Source organism: Bufo bufo, chromosome 5, assembly GCF_905171765.1.
Source record: "Bufo bufo chromosome 5, aBufBuf1.1, whole genome shotgun sequence".
Lineage (NCBI taxonomy): Eukaryota > Metazoa > Chordata > Amphibia > Anura > Bufonidae > Bufo > Bufo bufo.
In genome coordinates, this window is record NC_053393.1 from 27,770,784 (window position 1) to 27,789,941 (window position 19,158).

Sequence of the window (19,158 nt, forward strand, 5' to 3'; positions counted from 1 at the left end):
CTGGAGGCTTCTATAGTCCGGCCATGGGCTATATTTTACACACTACATTTTATACAAATGCACACAGTGTTTTATTGTTGTTTATGGACTACCTCCTATCCTGGGAACCCATCTGTTTAGGAAGTGCATGAAGCATAGCAGCGATGATGAGATCAAGACAACCCTGACATAGGCCAAAATAAAGTTGGTTAATGATGTATCAAGGTGCTTGCTATGAGGATCGCTGAGCTGTTATGAGACAAAAATGCACAGAAAACATGATTGGGTTCCTAAGGAAAGGCAGATTCTCCATCTTTATCTATATTTATTTACTAGCAGAAGGACCCGGCTTCACACAGGTATATTTCATCTATTTCATGTAATGTTTCTGTGTGTCGTTAAAAGATATTGACAGTATCCCCCATAACAGTGACCTCTACAGCACCAAGCCCCACTGTCTGATGAGCTGTGTATCTAATCCTATCCTGTGTGATACTGTCTGATGAGCTGTGTATCTAATCCTATCCTGTGTGATACTGTCTGATGAGCTGTGTATCTAATCCTATCCTGTGTGATACTGACTGATGAGCTGTGTATCTAATCCTATCTTGTGTGATACTGTCTGATGAGCTGTGTATCTAATCCTATGCTGTGTGATACTGTCTGCTGAGCTGTGCATCTAATCCTGTCCTGTGTGATACTGTCTGCTGAGCTGTGTATCTAATCCTATCATGTGTGATACTGTCTGCTGAGCTGTGTATCTAATCCTATCCTGTGTGATACTGACTGCTGAGCTAAGTATCTAATCCTATCCTGTGTGATACTGACTGCTGAGCTGTGTATCTAATGCTATCCTGTGTGATACTGTCTGCTGAGCTGTGTATCTAATCCTGTCCTGTGTGATACTGTCTGTTGAGCTGTGTATCTAATCCTGTCCTGTGTGATACTGTCTGCTGAGCTGTGTATCTAATCCTATCATGTGTGATACTGTCTGCTGAGCTGTGTATCTAATCCTATCCTGTGTGATACTGACTCCTGAGCTGTGTATCTAATCCTGTCCTGTGTGATACTGTCTCCTGAGCTGTGTATCTAATCCTGTCCTGTGTGATACTGCCTGCTGAGCTGTGTATCTAATCCTATCCTGTGTGATACTGTCTGCTGAGCTGTGTATCTAATCCTATCCTGTGTGATACTGTCTGCTGAGCTGTGTATCTAATCCTATCCTGTGTGATACTGTCTGATGAGCTATGTATCTAATCCTATATTGTGTGATACTGTCTGCTGAGCTGTGTATCTAATCCTATCCTGTGTGATACTTTCTGCTGAGCTGTGTATCTAATCCTATCCTGTGTGATACTGTCTGCTGAGCTGTGCATCTAATCCTGTCCTGTGTGATACTGTCTGCTGAGCTATGTATCTAATCCTATCCTGTGTGATACTGTCTGCTGAGCTATGTATCTAATCCTATCCTGTGTGATACTGTCTGCTGAGCTGTGTATCTAATCCTATCCTGTGTGATACTGTCTGCTGAGCTGTGTATCTAATCCTATCCTGTGTGATACTGTCTGCTGAGCTGTGTATCTAATCCTGTCCTGTGTTATACTGTCTCCTGAGCTGTGTATCTAATCCTATTCTGTGTGATACAGTCTGCTGAGTTATGTATCTAATCCTATCCTGTGCGATACTGTCTGCTGAGCTGTGTATCTAATCCTATCCTGTGTGATACTGTCTGCTGAGCTGTGTATCTAATCCTATCCTGTGTGATAATGTCTGCTGAGCTATGTATCTAATCATATCCAATGTAGAGTTGAGCGAACACCTGGATGTTCGGGTTGGAGAAGTTCGGCCGAACTTCCCGGAAATGTTCGGGTTCGGGATCCGAACCCGACCCGAACTTTGTCCCGAACCCGAACCCCATTGAAGTTAATGGGGACCCGAACTTTTGGGCACTAAAAAGGCTGTAAAACAGCCCAGGAAAGAGCTAGAGGGCTGCAAAAGGCAGCAACATGTAGGTAAATCCCCTGCAAACAAATGTGGATAGGGAAATGAATTAAAATTAAAATAAAAAAAATAAAAATGAACCAATATCAATTGGACAGAGGTCCCATAGCAGAGAATCTGGCTTCACGTCAGCAGAGAATCAGTCTCTTCATGCCATAGCAAAGAATCTGGCTTCATGTCAGCGCAGAATCAGTCTTCATGTCATAGCAGAGAATCAGGCTTCACGTCACCCACCACTGGAACAGGCCACTGTCACATATTTAGGCCCCGGCACCCAGACAGAGGAGAGCGGTCCCGTAACAGAGAATCTGGCCTTATGTCAGCGCAGAATCAGTCTTCATGTCATAGCAGAGAATCAAGCTTCACGTCACCCACCACTGGAACAGGCCACTGTCACACATTTAGGCCCCGGCACCCAGACAGAGGAGAGAGGTCCTGTAACAGAGAATCTGGCCTTATGTCAGCACAGAATCTGTCTTCATGTTATAGCAGAGAATCAGGCATCACGACACCCACCACTGGAACAGGCCACTGTCACACATTTAGGCCCAGGCACCCAGGCAGAGGAGAGAGGTCCCGTAACAGAGAATCTGGCCTTATGTCAGCACAGAATCTGTCTTAATGTCATAGCAGAGAATCAGGCTTCACGTCACCCACCACTGGAACAGGCCACTGTCACACATTTAGGCCCAGGCACCCAGGCAGAGGAGAGAGGTCCCGTAACAGAGAATCTGGCCTTATGTCAGCGCAGAATCTGTATTCATGTCATAGCAGAGAATCAGGCTTCACGTCACCCACCACTGGAACAGGACACTGTCACACATTTAGGCCCAGGCACCCAGGCAGAGGAGAGAGGTCCCGTAACAGAGAATCTGGCCTTATGTCAGCGCAGAATCTGTATTCATGTCATAGCAGAGAATCAGGCTTCACGTCACCCACCACTGGAACAGGCCACTGTCACACATTTAGGCCCCGGCACCCAGACAGAGGAGAGCGGTCCCGTAACAGAGAATCTGGCCTTATGTCAGCGCAGAATCTGTCTTCATGTCATAGCAGAGAATCAGGCTTCACGTCAACCACCACTGGAACAGGCCACTGTCACACATTTAGGCCCAGGCACCCAGGCAGAGGAGAGAGGTCCCGTAACAGAGAATCTGGCCTTATGTCAGCGCAGAATCTGTATTCATGTCATAGCAGAGAATCAGGCTTCACGTCACCCACCACTGGAACAGGACACTGTCACACATTTAGGCCCAGGCACCCAGGCAGAGGAGAGAGGTCCCGTAACAGAGAATCTGGCCTTATGTCAGCGCAGAATCTGTATTCATGTCATAGCAGAGAATCAGGCTTCACGTCACCCACCACTGGAACAGGCCACTGTCACACATTTAGGCCCCGGCACCCAGACAGAGGAGAGCGGTCCCGTAACAGAGAATCTGGCCTTATGTCAGCGCAGAATCTGTCTTCATGTCATAGCAGAGAATCAGGCTTCACGTCAACCACCACTGGAACAGGCCACTGTCACACATTTAGGCCCAGGCACCCAGGCAGAGGAGAGAGGTCCCATAACAGAGAATCTGGCCTTATGTCAGCGCAGAATCTGTATTCATGTCATAGCAGAGAATCAGGCTTCACGTCACCCACCACTGGAAAAGGCCACTGTCACACATTTAGGCCCAGGCACCCAGGCAGAGGAGAGAGGTCGCGTAACAGAGAATCTGGCCTTATGTCAGCACAGAATCTGTCTTCATGTCATAGCAGAGAATCAGGCTTCACGTCACCCACCACTGGAACAGGCCACTGTCACACATTTAGGCCCAGGCACCCAGGCAGAGGAGAGAGGTCCCGTAACAGAGAATCTGGCCTTATGTCAGCGCAGAATCTGTATTCATGTCATAGCAGAGAATCAGGCTTCACGTCACCCACCACTGGAACAGGCCACTGTCACACATTTAGGCCCCGGCACCCAGACAGAGGAGAGCGGTCCCTTAACAGAGAATCTGGCCTTATGTCAGCGCAGAATCTGTCTTCATGTCATAGCAGAGAATCAGGCTTCACGTCAACCACCACTGGAACAGGCCACTGTCACACATTTAGGCCCCGGCACCCAGGCAGAGGAGAGCGGTCCCGTAACAGAGAATCTGGCCTTATGTCAGCGCAGAATCTGTCTTCATGTCATAGCAGAGAATCAGGCTTCACGTCACCCACCACTGGAACAGGCCACTGTCACATATTTAGGCCCAGGCACCCAGGCAGAGGAGAGAGGTCGTGTAACAGAGAATCTGGCTTCATGTCAGCACAGAATAAGTCTTCATGTCATAGCAGAGAATCAGGCTTCACGTCACCCACCACTGGAACAGGCCACTGTCACACATTTAGGCCCCGGCACCCAGACAGAGGAGAGGTTCATTCAACTTTGGTTTGCCCCGCAATATAATGGTAAAATGAAATTAAAAATAGTATTGAATGAGGAAGAGCCCTGGAGTAGAATAACATATTGTTAAGGGGAGGTAGTTAATATCTAATCTGCACAAGGGATGGACAGGTCCTGTGGGATCCATGCCTGGTTCATTTTTATGAACGTCAGCTTGTCCACATTGGCTGTAGACAGGCGGCTGCGTTTGTCTGTAATGACGCCCCCTGCCGTGCTAAATACACGTTCAGACAAAACGCTGGCCGCCGGGCAGGCCAGCACCCCCAAGGCATAAAAGGCTAGCTCTGGCCACGTGGACAATTTGGAGACCCAGAAGTTGAATGGGGCCGAACCATCAGTCAGTACGTGGAGGGGTGTGCACAGGTACTGTTCCACCATGTTATTGAAATGTTGCCTCCTGCTAACACGTTCCGTATCAGGTGGTGGTGCAGTTAGCTGTGGCGTGGTGACAAAACTTTTCCACATCTCTGCCATGCTAACCCTGCCCTCAGAGGAGCTCGCCGTGACACAGCTGCGTTGGCGACCTCTTGCTCCTCCTCTGCCTTCGCCTTGGGCTTCCACTTTTTCCCCTGTGACATTTGGGAATGCTCTCAGTAGCGCGTCTACCAACGTGCGCTTGTACTCGCGCATCTTCCTATCACGCTCCAGTGTAGGAAGTAAGGTGTGCACATTGTCTTTGTACCGGGGATCCAGCAGGGTGGCAACCCAGTAGTCCGCACACGTTAAAATGTGGGCAACTCTGCTGTCGTTGCGCAGGCACTGCAGCATGTAGTCGCTCATGTGTGCCAGGCTGCCCAGAGGTAAGGACAAGCTGTCCTCTGTGGGAGGCGTATCGTCATCGTCCTGTGTTTCCCCCCAGCCACGCACCAGTGATCGGCCCGAGCTGCTTTGGGTGCCACCCCGCTGTGAACATGCTTCATCCTCATCCTCGTCCACCTCCTCCTCATCCTCGTCCTCCTCATCCTCCAGTAGTGGGCCCTGTCTGGCCAGATTTGTACCTGGCCTCTGGTGTTGCAAAAAACCTCCCTCTGAGTCACTTCGAAGAGACTGGCCTGAAAGTGCTAAAAATGACCCCTCTTCCTCCTCTTCCTCCTGGGCCACCTCCTCTTCCATCATCGCCCTAAGTGTTTTCTCAAGGAGACATAGAAGTGGTATTGTAACGCTGATAACGGCGTCATCGCCACTGGCCATGTTGGTGGAGTACTCGAAACAGCGCAACAGGGCACACAGGTCTCGCATGGAGGCCCAGTCATTGGTGGTGAAGTGGGTCTGATCCGCAGTGCGACTGACCCGTGCGTGCTGCAGCTGAAGCTCCACTTTGGCCTGCTGCTGCTCGCACAGTCTGTCCAGCATATGCAAGGTGGAGTTCCACCTGGTGGGCACGTCGAATATGAGGCGGTGAGCGGGAAGGCCGAAGTTACGCTGTAGCGCAGACAGGCGAGCAGCAGCAGGGTGTGAACGCCGGAAGCGCGAACAGACGGCCCGCACTTTATGCAGCAGCTCTGACATGTCGGGGTAGTTGCGAATGAACTTCTGCACCACCAAATTCAGCACATGCGCCAGGCAAGGGATGTGCGTCAAACCGGCTAGTCCCAGAGCTGCAACGAGATTTCGCCCATTATCGCACACCACCAGGCCGGGCTTGAGGCTCACCGGCAGCAACCACTCGTCGGTCTGTTGTTCTATACCCCGCCACAACTCCTGTGCGGTGTGGGGCCTGTCCCCCAAACATATGAGTTTCAGAATGGCCTGCTGACGTTTACCCCGTGCTGTGCTGAAGTTGGTGGTGAAGGTGTGTGGCTGACTGGATGAGCAGGTGGAAGAAGAGGAGGAGGAAGCTGAGTAGGAGGAGGAGGAGGAGACAGGAGGCAAAGAATGTTGCCCTGCGATCCTTGGCGGCGGAAGGACGTGCGCCAAATAGCTCTCCGCCTGGGGCCCAGCCGCCACTACATTTACCCAGTGTGCAGTTAGGGAGATATAGCGTCCCTGGCCGTGCTTACTGGTCCACGTATCTGTGGTTAGGTGGACCTTGCCACAGATGGCGTTGCGCAGTGCACACTTGATTTTATCGGACACTTGTTTGTGCAGGGAAGGCACGGCTCTCTTAGAGAAGTAGTGGCGGCTGGGAACAACATACTGTGGGACAGCAAGTGACATGAGCTGTTTGAAGCGTTGTGTGTCCACCAGCCTAAATGACAGCATTTCATAGGCCAGTAGTTTAGAAATGCTGGCATTCAGGGCCAGGGATCGAGGGTGGCTAGGTGAGAATTTACGCTTTCTCTCAAATGTTTGTGAGATGGAGAGCTGAACGCTGCCGTGTGACATGGTTGAGATGCTTGGTGACGCAGGTGGTGGTGTTGGTGGTACATCCCATGTTTGCTGGGCGGCAGGTGCCAACGTTCCTCCAGAGGCGGAGGAAGAGGCCGAGGCGGCGGCAGCAGCAGCAGAAGAGGCCGAGGCGGCAGCAGCAGAAGATGTAGCAGGGGAGCCTGAGTGACTTCCTTGTTTTTAAGGTGTTTACTCCACTGAAGTTCATGCTTTGCATGCAGGTGCCTGGTCATGCAGGTTGTGCTAAGGTTCAGAACGTTAATGCCTCGCTTCAGGCTCTGATGGCACAGCGTGCAAACCACTCGGGTCTTGTCGTCAGCACATTGTTTGAACTCCAGGGAACTCCTTGAAGCTGCCTTTGGGGTGCTCGGTCCCAGATGGCGGCGGTAAGTAGCAGGCGGAGTCTCTTGGCGGCGGGTGTTCTGATTTTGCCCACTGCTCCCTCTTTTGCTACGCTGTTGGCTCGGTCTCACCACTGCCTCTTCCTCCGAACTGTGAAAGTCAGTGGCACGACCTTCATTCCATGTGGGGTCTAGGACCTCATCGTCCCCTGCATCGTCTTCGACCCAGTCTTGATCCCTGACCTCCTGTTCAGTCTGCACACTGCAGAAAGACGCAGCAGTTAGCACCTATGTTTCGTCATCATCAGAGACGTGCTGAGGTGGTATTCCCATGTCCTTATCAGGAAACATAAGTGGCTGTGCATTCTATCTCTTCCACCCCTGGGGAAGGGCTAGGTGGATGCCCTTGGGAAACCCTGCCAGCAGAGTCTTCAAACAGCATAAGAGACTGCTGCATAACTTGAGGCTCAGACAGTTTCCCTGATATGCATGGGGGTGATGTGACAGACCGATGGGCTTGGTTTTCATGCGCCATCTGTGCGCTTTCTGCAGAAGACTGGGTGGGAGATAATGTGAACGTGCTGGATCCACTGTCGGCCACCCAATTGACTAATGCCTGTACCTGCTCAGGCCTTACCATCCTTAGAACGGCATTGGGCCCCACCAAATATCGCTGTAAATTCTGCTGGCTACTGGGACCTGAGGTAGTTGGTTCACTAGGACGTGTGGCTGTGGCAGAACGGCCACGTCCTCTCCCAGCACCAGAGGGTCCACTAACACCACCACGACCATGTCCACGTCCGCGTCCGCGTCCCTTATTAGATGTTTTCCTCATTGTTCCCGTTCACCACAATTTTGAGAATGGCAAATTTGGGAATGCTTTTTCAACCCAGAACAAAAAGTCTGCTTTTACGGTCACTACAGATAACTTGACCAGCTAAAACTGTGCAGATTTGGTTGAATAGAGATGTGAGACCTGTTTTTTTTTGCGCTGTGTGACAGTTATAGCTTTAATCACAGAATGACACTTCTATCAGCACGCTAGCGTGTGTCTTAGGTTTTTCTGAATGATACTATCAATAACTTCAATGTAAGATTTTCTTTTTGGGATAGATTTCAAGTAGGCCTGAAATACCACAAACTAGTTATTTTCAGAATGGCAAATTTGGGAATGCTTTTTCAACCCAGAACAAAAAGTCTGCTTTGACGGTCACTACAAATAACTTGACCAGCTAAAACTGTGCAGATTTGGTTGAATAGAGATGTGAGACCTGTTTTTTTTTTGCGCTGTGTGACAGTTATAGGTTTAATCACAGAATGACACTTCTATCAGCACGCTAGCGTGTGTCTTAGGTTTTTCTGAATCACACTATCAATACCTTCAATGTAAGATTTTCTTTTTGGGATAGATTTCAAGTAGGCCTCAAATACCACAAACTAGTTATTTTCAGAATGGCAAATTTGGGAATGCTTTTTCAACCCAGAACAAAAAGTCTGCTTTGACGGTCACTACAAATAACTTGACCAGCTAAAACTGTGCAGATTTGGTGTGCAGAAATGTCAGGTCTATTTTTTAGGCGCTGGGTGACAGGCTCAACTTGCCCCTGATGTAATATATGGCCAAAAAATAACCACACTGTTGATGGTTAAATGCACTTCGGTGACACAGGCTCAGCCTGCAGCTGATTTAGTATATGGCCAAAAAATAACCAGACTGTTGATGGTTAAATGCACTTCGGTGACACAGGCTCAGCCTGCACCTGATGTAGTATATGGCCAAAAAATAACCAGACTGTTGATGGTTAAATGCACTTCGGTGACACAGGCTCAGCCTGCAGCTGATGTAGGATATAGCACAAAATAACCACACTATCGATGGTTAAATACACTTGGTGATAGCTCGTGCTGGCGCACCACAAGTCACAAAATGGCCGCCGATCACCCCAGAAAAAAAGTGATCTAAAAACGCTCTGGGCAGCCTCAAAAAAGTGAGCAAGTCGATATTAGCACTTCAATGATCCACAGCTGCAGATCGATCACAGAATGAAGTCTTTTGGAGGAGTTAATCTGCCTAATCTCGCCCTAACGTCGCAGCAGCAACCTCTCCCTATACTGATCATAGCAGATTGACGTGCAGCGCAACGTGACCCAAGCTTATATAGAGGCTGGGTCACATGGTGCACTGGCCAATCACAGCCATGCCAATAGTAGGCAAGGCTGTGATGGCCTCTTGGGCCAAGTAGTATGACGCTTGTTGATTGGCTGCTTTGCAGCCTTTCAAAAAGCGCCAAGAAAGCGCCGAACACCGAACCCGAACCCGGACTTTTACGAAAATGTTCGGGTTCGGGTCCGTGTCACGGACACCCCAACATTCGGTACGAACCCGAACTATACAGTTCGGGTTCGCTCATCCCTAATCCTATGTGATACTTCCTGCTGAGCTGTGTATCTAATCCTATCCTGTGTGATACTGTCTGCTGAGCTGTGTATCTAATCCTTTCCTGTGTGATACTGTCTGCTGAGCTGTGTATCTAATCCTATCCTGTGTGATACTGTCTGCTGAGCTGTGTATCTAATCCTTTCCTGTGTGATACTGTCTGCTGAGCTGTGTATCTAATCCTATCCTGTGTGATACTGTCTGCTGAGCTGTGTATCTAATCCTATCCTGTGTGATACTGTCTGCTGAGCTATGTATCTAATCATATCCTATGTGATACTGTCTGCTGAGCTGTGTATCTAATCCTATCCTGTGTGATACTGTCTGCTGAGCTGTGTATCTAATCCTATTCTGTGTGATACTGTCTGCTGAGCTGTGTATCTAATCCTATCCTGTGTGATACTGTCTGCTGAGCTATGTATCTAATCATATCCTATGTGATACTTCCTGCTGAGCTGTGTATCTAATCCTATCCTGTGTGATACTGTCTGCTGAGCTGTGTATCTAATCCTATCCTGTGTGATACTTCCTGCTGAGCTGTGTATCTAATCCTATCCTGTGTGATACTGTCTGCTGAGCTGTGTATCTAATCCTGTCCTGTGTGATACTTTCTGCTGAGCTGTGTATCTAATCCTATCCTGTGTGATACTTCCTGCTGAGCTGTGTATCTAATCCTATCCTGTGTGATACTGTCTGCTGAGCTATGTATCTAATCCTATCCTGTGTGATACTGTCTGCTGAGCTGTGTATCTAATACTTATATGTCATATGACTGAATATTTAAGGACTTGAGAACTGCTAAAACCTATGAACCTGGAGTAGGATCTGTAAGCTTCTATTGGCTGATAAGGGACATGTGACCTTGTGCATGGCAGTTGGGGGCTTGTATTGGCTAATGCAGCTCATAGATATCTCAGGAGTCAGGAACGGTGCGTCCTAGAGAGCTGAGACCCGGCCTGGACACCTGATGTACCTGTGTGCCAAATTACGTGATTGTAAATGTGACGGTGCGGATTCCTTTAGCGGACATACACACACACACATACACTCAGCTTTATATATTAGATTTATTATGTTACTATAGGTTACTCTTTGTAAAGGTTACTCTAGGCTACTTTTTAGCATCTGCATCAAAACTTCTAGAATACAAAGGAATAACACATTCCATAGCTTTGGCATCAGACAATTTGCATAGCAATAGACGACCTTAGCTACAAACTTAATTTAATTAGTGACACTGGAGCCAGTTTTGACACCTTGGCTCCACAAACTACATGAAATGTACAATTAGTATTGCAACCTATATGTTTATATGCACTGCCTGTCCAAAAATAAATTCGCCACCAAAAAAAAAGGTCACACACTCTAATATTTTGTTGGACCGCCTTTAGCTTTGATTACGGCACGCATTCGCTGTGGCATTCTTTCGAGAAGCTTCTGCAATGTCACAAGATTTATTTCCATCCAGTGTTGCATTATTTTTTTACCAAGATCTTGCATTGATGATGGTGGAGTCTGACCGCTGCGCAAAGCCTTCTCCAGCACATCCCAAAGATTCTTAATGGAGTTAAGTTCTGGACACTGTGGTGGCCAATCCATGTGTTAAAATGATGTCTCATGCTCCCTGAACTACTCTTTCACAATTTGAGCCCGATGAATCCTGGCTTTGTCATCTTGGAATATGACTGTGCCATCAGGGAAGAACAAACACAATGATGGAATAACTTGGTCATTCAGTATGTTCAGGTAGTCGCTGACCTCATTCTTGGAGCACATACTGTTGGTAAACCTAGACCTGACCAACTGCAGCAACCCCAGACCATAGCACTGCCCGCACCGGCTTGTACAGTAGGCACTAGGCATGATGGGTGCATAACTTCTTCTGCCTCTCTTCTTACCCTGATGCGTCCATCACTCTGGAACAGGGTAAATCTTGACTCATCAGATCACATGACCTTCTTCCATTGCTCCAGAGTCCAATCTTTATGCTCCCTAGCAAATTGAAGCCACTTTAAGTGCTGATAATTTTAAAAAAGCTTTGACTTATCCAGGCCATTCTGAGAATATTTTTTCGTCACATATTGTACTTCATGACACTGGTAAAATGAAGTAAAAAAAAATCATTTTTATTTCTAAAAAAATACCAAATATACCAAAAATTTGTAAAGAATTGCAAATTTCAAAGTTTCAATTTCTCTACTTCTATAATACATTGTAATACCTCCAAAAATAGTTATTACTTTACATTCCCCATATGTCTACTTCATGTTTGGATCATTTTGGGATGCTGGACTGGACCTGATGCACCCCTAGAGTAGAAACTCCAAAAAAGTGGCCCCATTTTAGAAACTACGGGATAGGGTGGCAGTATTGTTGGTACTAGTTTAGGGTACATATGATTTTTGGTTGCTCTATATTACACTTTTTGTGAGGCAAGATAACAAGAAATAGTTTTTTGGCACCGTTTTTATTTTTTGTTATTTGCAACATTCATCTGACAGGTTAGATCATGTAATATTTTTATAGACCAGGTTGTCTCGGATGCGGCGATACCTAATATGTATACTTTTTTTATTTATGCAAGTTTTAAACAACGATTTCTTTTTTGAAGCAAAAAAAAAATCATGTTTTAGTGTTTCCATAGTCTGAGAGCCATCATTTTTTCAGTTTTTGGGCGATTACCTTGGGTAGGGTATGATTTTTGTGGAATGAGATGACAGTTTTGTTGACATTATTTTGGGGTGCGTGTGACTTTTTGATCGCTTGCTATTACACTTTTTGTGATGTAAGGTGACAAAAAATGGTTTATTTAGTACAGTTATTATTTTGCATTTTTTACAGTGTTCATCTGAGGGGTTAGGTCATGTGATATTTTTATAGAGCCGGTCGATATGGACGTGGCGATACCTAATATGTATTCCTTTTTTTTTATTTATGTAAGTTTTACACAATGATTTCATTTTTGAAGCAAAAAAAAATCATGTTTTAGTGTTTCCATAGTCTGAAAGCCATAATTTTTTCAGTTTTTTGGCGATTACCTTGGGTAGGGGATGATTTTTGCGGGATGAGATGACAGTTTTATTAGCACTATTTTGGGGTGCGTGTGACTTTTTGATGGCTTGATATTACACTTTTTGTGATGTAAGGTGACAAAAAATGTGATATCATGTGATATTTTTATAGAGCCGGTCGATACAGATGCGGCGATACCTAATATGTATACTTTTTTTTTATTTATAAAAGTTTTACACAATAACAGCTTTTTTAAAACAAAAAAAATGATGTTTTAGTGTTTCCATATTCTGAGCCATAGTTTTTTTATTTTTTGAACGATTGTCTCAGGTAGGGGCTAATTTTTTGCGGGAAGAGGTGATGGTTAGATTGGTACTATTTTGGTGGGCAAACGCCCTTTCGATCGCTTGCTGTTGTACTTTTTGTGATGTAAGGTGACAAAATTTTTTTTATTTAGCACAGTTTTTATTTTTTACGGTGTTCCACTGAGGGGTTAGATCATGTGATATTTTTATAAAGCCGGTCGTTACGGACGTGGCGATACCAAATATGTTTACTTTTTCTTCCCCTTATTTTTGACCAAATTTTTTGAACTTCATTTTGGTAAAATGAAGTTTTTTTTTTATTTTTACTTGAAACTTTTAATTTTTTGGGGGGAAAACTATATTTTTTTCACTTTTTTTTTGTCCCACTTTGGGACTTGAACTTTTGGTCTAATACTTTACAATGCATTCCAATACTTCTGTATTGGAATGCATTGGCTGTAAGAGTAATACTGTGTGTATTACTCATACAGCTTCCGGCCTGTGAGATCCAGGGGGCTGGATCTCACAGGCTCGTCACCGGAAGGCAGCGTGATGCCTCAGGAAGGCATTGCGCTGCCTTCCATGCCATCGGGTCCCCCCACAGCCCCATGGGGACCCGATGGCACCACCGCAACAGGTAAAAGCTGGAAAACGCAGGTCTGAATTGATCGTCACGGGACCCCCCCGCGCATTTAGCCGAGGTGCCTGATCAATGATTTGAGCAGGCACCAGGTTCCGATCACCGCCCGCCGGGCAGCGGTGATCGTAACTATACTTGACTTATCGGTACGTCATGGGTCCTTAAGGGGTTAAGTGATTGCCAATCATGATCATTCAGCATTTTTTTCCTGCCACATTTCTTCCTCGGATACGATGGGTCCCCACTATCCTTCCAGTTTTTAATAATGCGTTGGACAGTTCTTAACCCAATTTTAGTCGTTTCTGCAATCTCCTTAGATGTTTTCTCTGCTTGATGCCAATGATTTGACCCTTCTCAAACAGACTAACATCTTTTCCACGAACACGAGATGTGTCTTTCGACATGGTTGTTTAAGAAATGAGAAGCAACTCATCGCACCAGTTGGGGTTAAATAGCTTGTTGCCAGCTGAAAGATAATCGCCCATGCAGTAATTACCCAATAGGAGGCTCAGAACTATTTGCTTCGTTAAATTCAGGTAGCGACTTTTTTTTGGACAGGCAGTGTATGAATACAGATTGCATTGCTTGTATATAGAGAAATATTAAATGCATCTAATTTTGCTCAATATTATTATATGCTTCTCAGTTTTTGGTACCAGGGATTGACAACGTCATTGAATATACCCCCGCAATGTTGTTTGCCTTTAGATATAACAAAGCCATCCTTTTTAAGTGTTTCAAAGCTGTCCAAGGTGGATACTTAAATTGAAATACACAACTAGAAATAATTTATTATAACATACCATTATAACAATGTTTTAACAATGTCTGAAGATCCAAGGAGACATATTCAACTCCATTGAAGAAAGTGGACTACAGCCAGCCATGGATACTGTGACGAATACCACACCTTGTGCCCGCTTGACGTCACCTACGTCAAGCTCACGAGATGCGGTATGGTCACAAGTTACCAAAAACGTGACGTTACGCCCTCCAGAGGAGCAGGTAAGATCAGCTTGGTACAGTTTACACATACACCTCCTGTCCATGTGGGCACAGAGAGGCAACAAGCTGAGAGAGCCTTTTCACTGCCGCAGTGAAAACAGCGCTGTCTCAGCCCGGGTATCTGCCACCAGCTCTCATTTGATATAAGCCCGGTCCGCTAACGGGAATATATAGGGTGAGAAACCAACCCGCGGTAGCTTATAACTAGGCCAAAACACGGACATGGGGATTCGTGATCGAGATACAAGACAGCACAAGATTAAATTATATATTTAATTGCCGTAAGGGCACACTAGATAACACAATATACACAGAGAATATATACAGTGGTCTGAGGTTACAGATACAGGTTATATGAGTATAACAGGGTTAATCAGAGTAAAAGTCAGTTACTGGGTAGATAAAAGTTCCTTTGGGTCATAAGGGTGGAATAATCCTTGGCTGCAGTCACATAGGGGCAGTGAGGTCAGCTGGTTCCTGGTCTCTCCAAACACATTGGCACGATGTGACCCCCTTTAGAAATGACCCTTGCCCTCTGGCTTGCATGGGCTCATGACCTGTAGCCGGCCGCTCCCCTCCCCACCTATGGATAGGGTCCACCCCTCCTTCTCTGGTGCTGGGAGCAAATGACCCATAAAACCCCTTAGGGCTCATATCCCTAAACCAGAATGTTGCAGGAAGATGGTTCCAGGCCCAATTGATCCGCCTGGGTTCCGGCTACAACTGGAGACCAAACATGGTACCGGTATTTGGTTTCTGTGTGGAGATATGGATATCTCCTTTCCCTGGCATGTCCCATCAAACAAAGCCCATTTTTTTGATTGATTGAAACGTCTTTATTACAATCAGTCGTCATACATACATACTTTAGTACTGTGACGCAGCACAGGCCACGAATCAGTACATAATAAATTACTTACAATCGTCTTTGCGAGCATGGCATTGTTATGTAAAGCACGGGCTAACCTACACTATACATTGCAATGAATGCTACACTAGCATACCTATTCAATCACAAAACCTTCCAACAAAGCATTTAGACAGTGATGAGGGAAGGGGAGGTGGGAAGGAGGGAGTAGGGAGGGGGGATCACATGCCCTTAGCTTTATTGAGAAGACAAATACAAACGGGGGAGAGGGGGAAGGAGAGGGGTTTAGTCCTCTTCTTCTTCGTCGACGTCCAAGATGTTGTAGTCCTGCAGCATACTATGGATAAGTCTGCGGCAGTCTAGGACGGACTTGTTCTCCCTCCTGAGAACGAGCCGGTTCCTAGCAAACCAAAAACAGTTCATAAGGCGCCAGGCCTCCTGGATGGCTCCAACAATATGAATCCCAGGAAATAGTCCGTACAGCACCGAAGTGCATTGCAGGCTGTTCCTGGGCACAGAGTCTTTGAGTTCGTTTTCCAGGGCGTCCAACAGGCGCTGTGCAAAGCGGCACTCCCAAAACAGGTGGTAAGATGTTTCCTCCACGAAAGGGCATCTGGGGCAGTACCGGGTTTTGCACAGGTTATGGGCATGCATGAATGACCGGATTGGCAGTCCGCCCTGAATGGCCATCCATGACAAGTCCTTAAGCCCGTTGGTCAACCTGTTTGACGACACATTAGTCCAAACTGTCTCTACTGTGTCGTCCTGGATCCCTGTAATTGACTCAACCACGTCCTTTGCTCTGATGAGTTTGTGGATAGTTTTTGGCTTCCACAAGTCGGGTTTGAGGCCCTCCAGCTGGTGTTCCCTCACAAACCTGACAACGTCCCTGTAGAACCAGGGAGCGTGCCAGTTGTAAGGGATGGAGCTGTCCCACTTCTCCCAGCCCAGACCCCTCCAGAGGGGCAGGAGGAAAAAGCGAGACATAGCCTTGCCCGCAGAGCCGTTGGCAGTTCTCAGAGTCCGGCGAACGCTGTCACAAACAAAGGCGATCTGCAATAAAGTGGGCAGGTCCGGTATGCCCTTTCCGCCTTTGCGGGGCTCTTTGTACATGATAGCTCGCTTCACTCTGTCCATCTTAGATCCCCAGATGAAGCGGAACACTGTTCTGGTGATGGCCCTGGAAACGGTGGCAAGAGGGGGCCATGCCTGTGCGGTGTATTGTATCACAGGCAAAACTTCATTTCGCAGGACGAGTGCTTTGCCTTCAATCGTGAGGTGTCTAAGGCTCCACAGTCCGATTCTTTGGTTGACTTTGGCCAAGCGTTCTTCCCAAGACTTGAGGGCTGCGCCTTCCCTCCCGAACCAGACTCCCAGAATTTTGATGAAGCCCAATTTGATGGTAAATGGGAAGGGGGCAGAAGAGGCCAGTTGCCAGTCCCCGAAGAGCATGGCTTCTGACTTGCCGCAGTGGACTTGGCCCCTGAAGCTTGTCCGAACTCCTCGCAGGTCTGGACGAGTGCAGTCACCGAACGCCGATCAGCGCAGAAGACGGTCACATCATCCATGTACAGCGAGCACTTGACCTCGTAGTGTCCAGGTCCTGGTCCGGTGTTCCCTCTGATCTCTCCATTCTGCCGGACAGACTCCGCGAAGGATTCTATAAAACAAACAAAAAGGAGAGGTGAAAGAGGATAGGCTTGTCTGACCCCGGAGCGAACTGAGAATGGGTCAGTCTTCCAGCCGTTCACCAACACCGTGCTGCAAATGTCAAAGTACATCAGGTCAACAAACGAACAGAACCTCCTACCCAGCCTGCGCAAAGCCCTGCCTATGAACGCATGGGACACTCGGTCAAAGGCCTTCTCCTAGTCCAGGCTGGTAAGGTATCCTTGATCCTGGCAAGGGCTGATACCTCCTGCTGGGGGGTTTTCCTACAGGATTTAGCTTGCCTCCAAACTGGCTGATTGAGGTGTGACCTTCTCCACGTGGGGCCTCCTTGAGGACTGGACCCCTGGGGCTTTCTTCCTTGCCAGCTGACAATCAGATGGGGGTGGGAACTTATTTTGCATGTACACTGATGAACATGCCAAAAGGTGAATCGAATGACAATCAGGGCTGCCAGTAAATATTAATCCATATTCCTCACAGATACATTTTACACATATAGGTATGTGTGGACTACCTCCTCTCCTGGGGACCCATCTGTTTAGGAAGTGCATGAAGCATAGCAGCGATGATGAGATCAAGACAAGCCTGACATAAGCCAAAATAAAGTTGGTCAATGATGTATCAAGGTGCTTATGAGACAAAAATGCACGGAAAACATGATTGGGTTCCTAAGGAAAGGCAGATTCTTCATCTTTATTTATATTTATTTACTAGCAGAAGGACCCGGCTTCACACAGGTATATTTCATCTATTTCATGTAATGTTTCTGTGTGTCGTTAAAATATATTGACAATATCCCCCATAACAGTGACCTCAACAGCACCAAGCCCCACTGTCTGATGAGCTGTGTATCTAATCCTATCCTATGTGATACTGTCTGATGAGCTGTGTATCTAATCCTGTCCTATGTGATACTGTCTGCTGAGCTGTGTATCTAATCCTATCCTGTGTGATACTGTCTGCTGAGCTGTGTATCTAATCTTACCTTGTGTGATACTGTCCTCTTAGGGTGTATCTAAACCTATCTTGTGTGATACTGTCTGCTGAGTTATGTATCTAATCCTATCCTGTGTGATACTGTCTGCTGAGCTATGTATCTAATCCTATCCTGTGTGATACTGTCTGATGAGCTGTGTATCTAATCCTATCCTTTGTGATACTGTCTGCTGAACTATATATCTAATCCTATCCTGTGTGATACTTTCTGCTGAGCTGTGTATCTAATTCTATCCTGTGTGATACTGTCTGCTGAGCTGTGTATCTAATCCTATCCTGTGTGATACTGTCTGCTGAGCTGTGTATCTAATCTTATCGTGTGTGATACTGTCTGCTGAGCTGTGTATCTAATCTTATCTTGTGTGATACTTTCTGCTGAGCTTAGTATCTAATCCTATCCTCTGTGATACTGTCTGCTGAGCTGTGTATCTAATCTTATCTTGTGTGATACTTTCTGCTGAGCTATGTATCTAATCCTATCCTGTGTGATACTGTCTGCTGAGCTGTGTATCTAATCCTATCTTGTGTGATACTTTCTGCTGAGCTATGTATCTAATCCTATCATGTGTGATACTGTCTGCTGAGCTGTGTATCTAATCCTATCCTGTGTGATTCTGTCTGCTGAGCTGTGTATCTAATCCTATCCTGTGTGATACTGTCTGCTGAGCTATGTATCTAATATCCTATCCTGTGTGATACTGTCTGCTGAGCTGTGTATCTAATCATATCATGTGTGATACTGTCTGCTGAGCTATGTATCTAATCCTATCCTGTGTGATACTGTCTGCTGAGCTGTGTATCTAATCCTGTCCTGTGTGATACTTCCTGCTGAGCTGTGTATCTAATACTGATATGTCATATGACTGAATATTTAAGGACCTGCGAACTGCTAGCTCTAGGCTACTTTTTAGCATTTGCATCAAAACTTCTAGAATACAAAGGAATAACACATTCCATAGCTTTGGCTTCAGACAATTTGCATAGCAATAGACGACCTTAGCAACCAAACTTAATTTAATTAGTGACACTGGAGCCAGTTTTGACACCTTGGCACCACAAACTACATGAAATGTACAATTAGTATTGCAACCTAGATTTTTCTATATGAATACAGCTTGCATTGCTTGGATATAGAGTAATA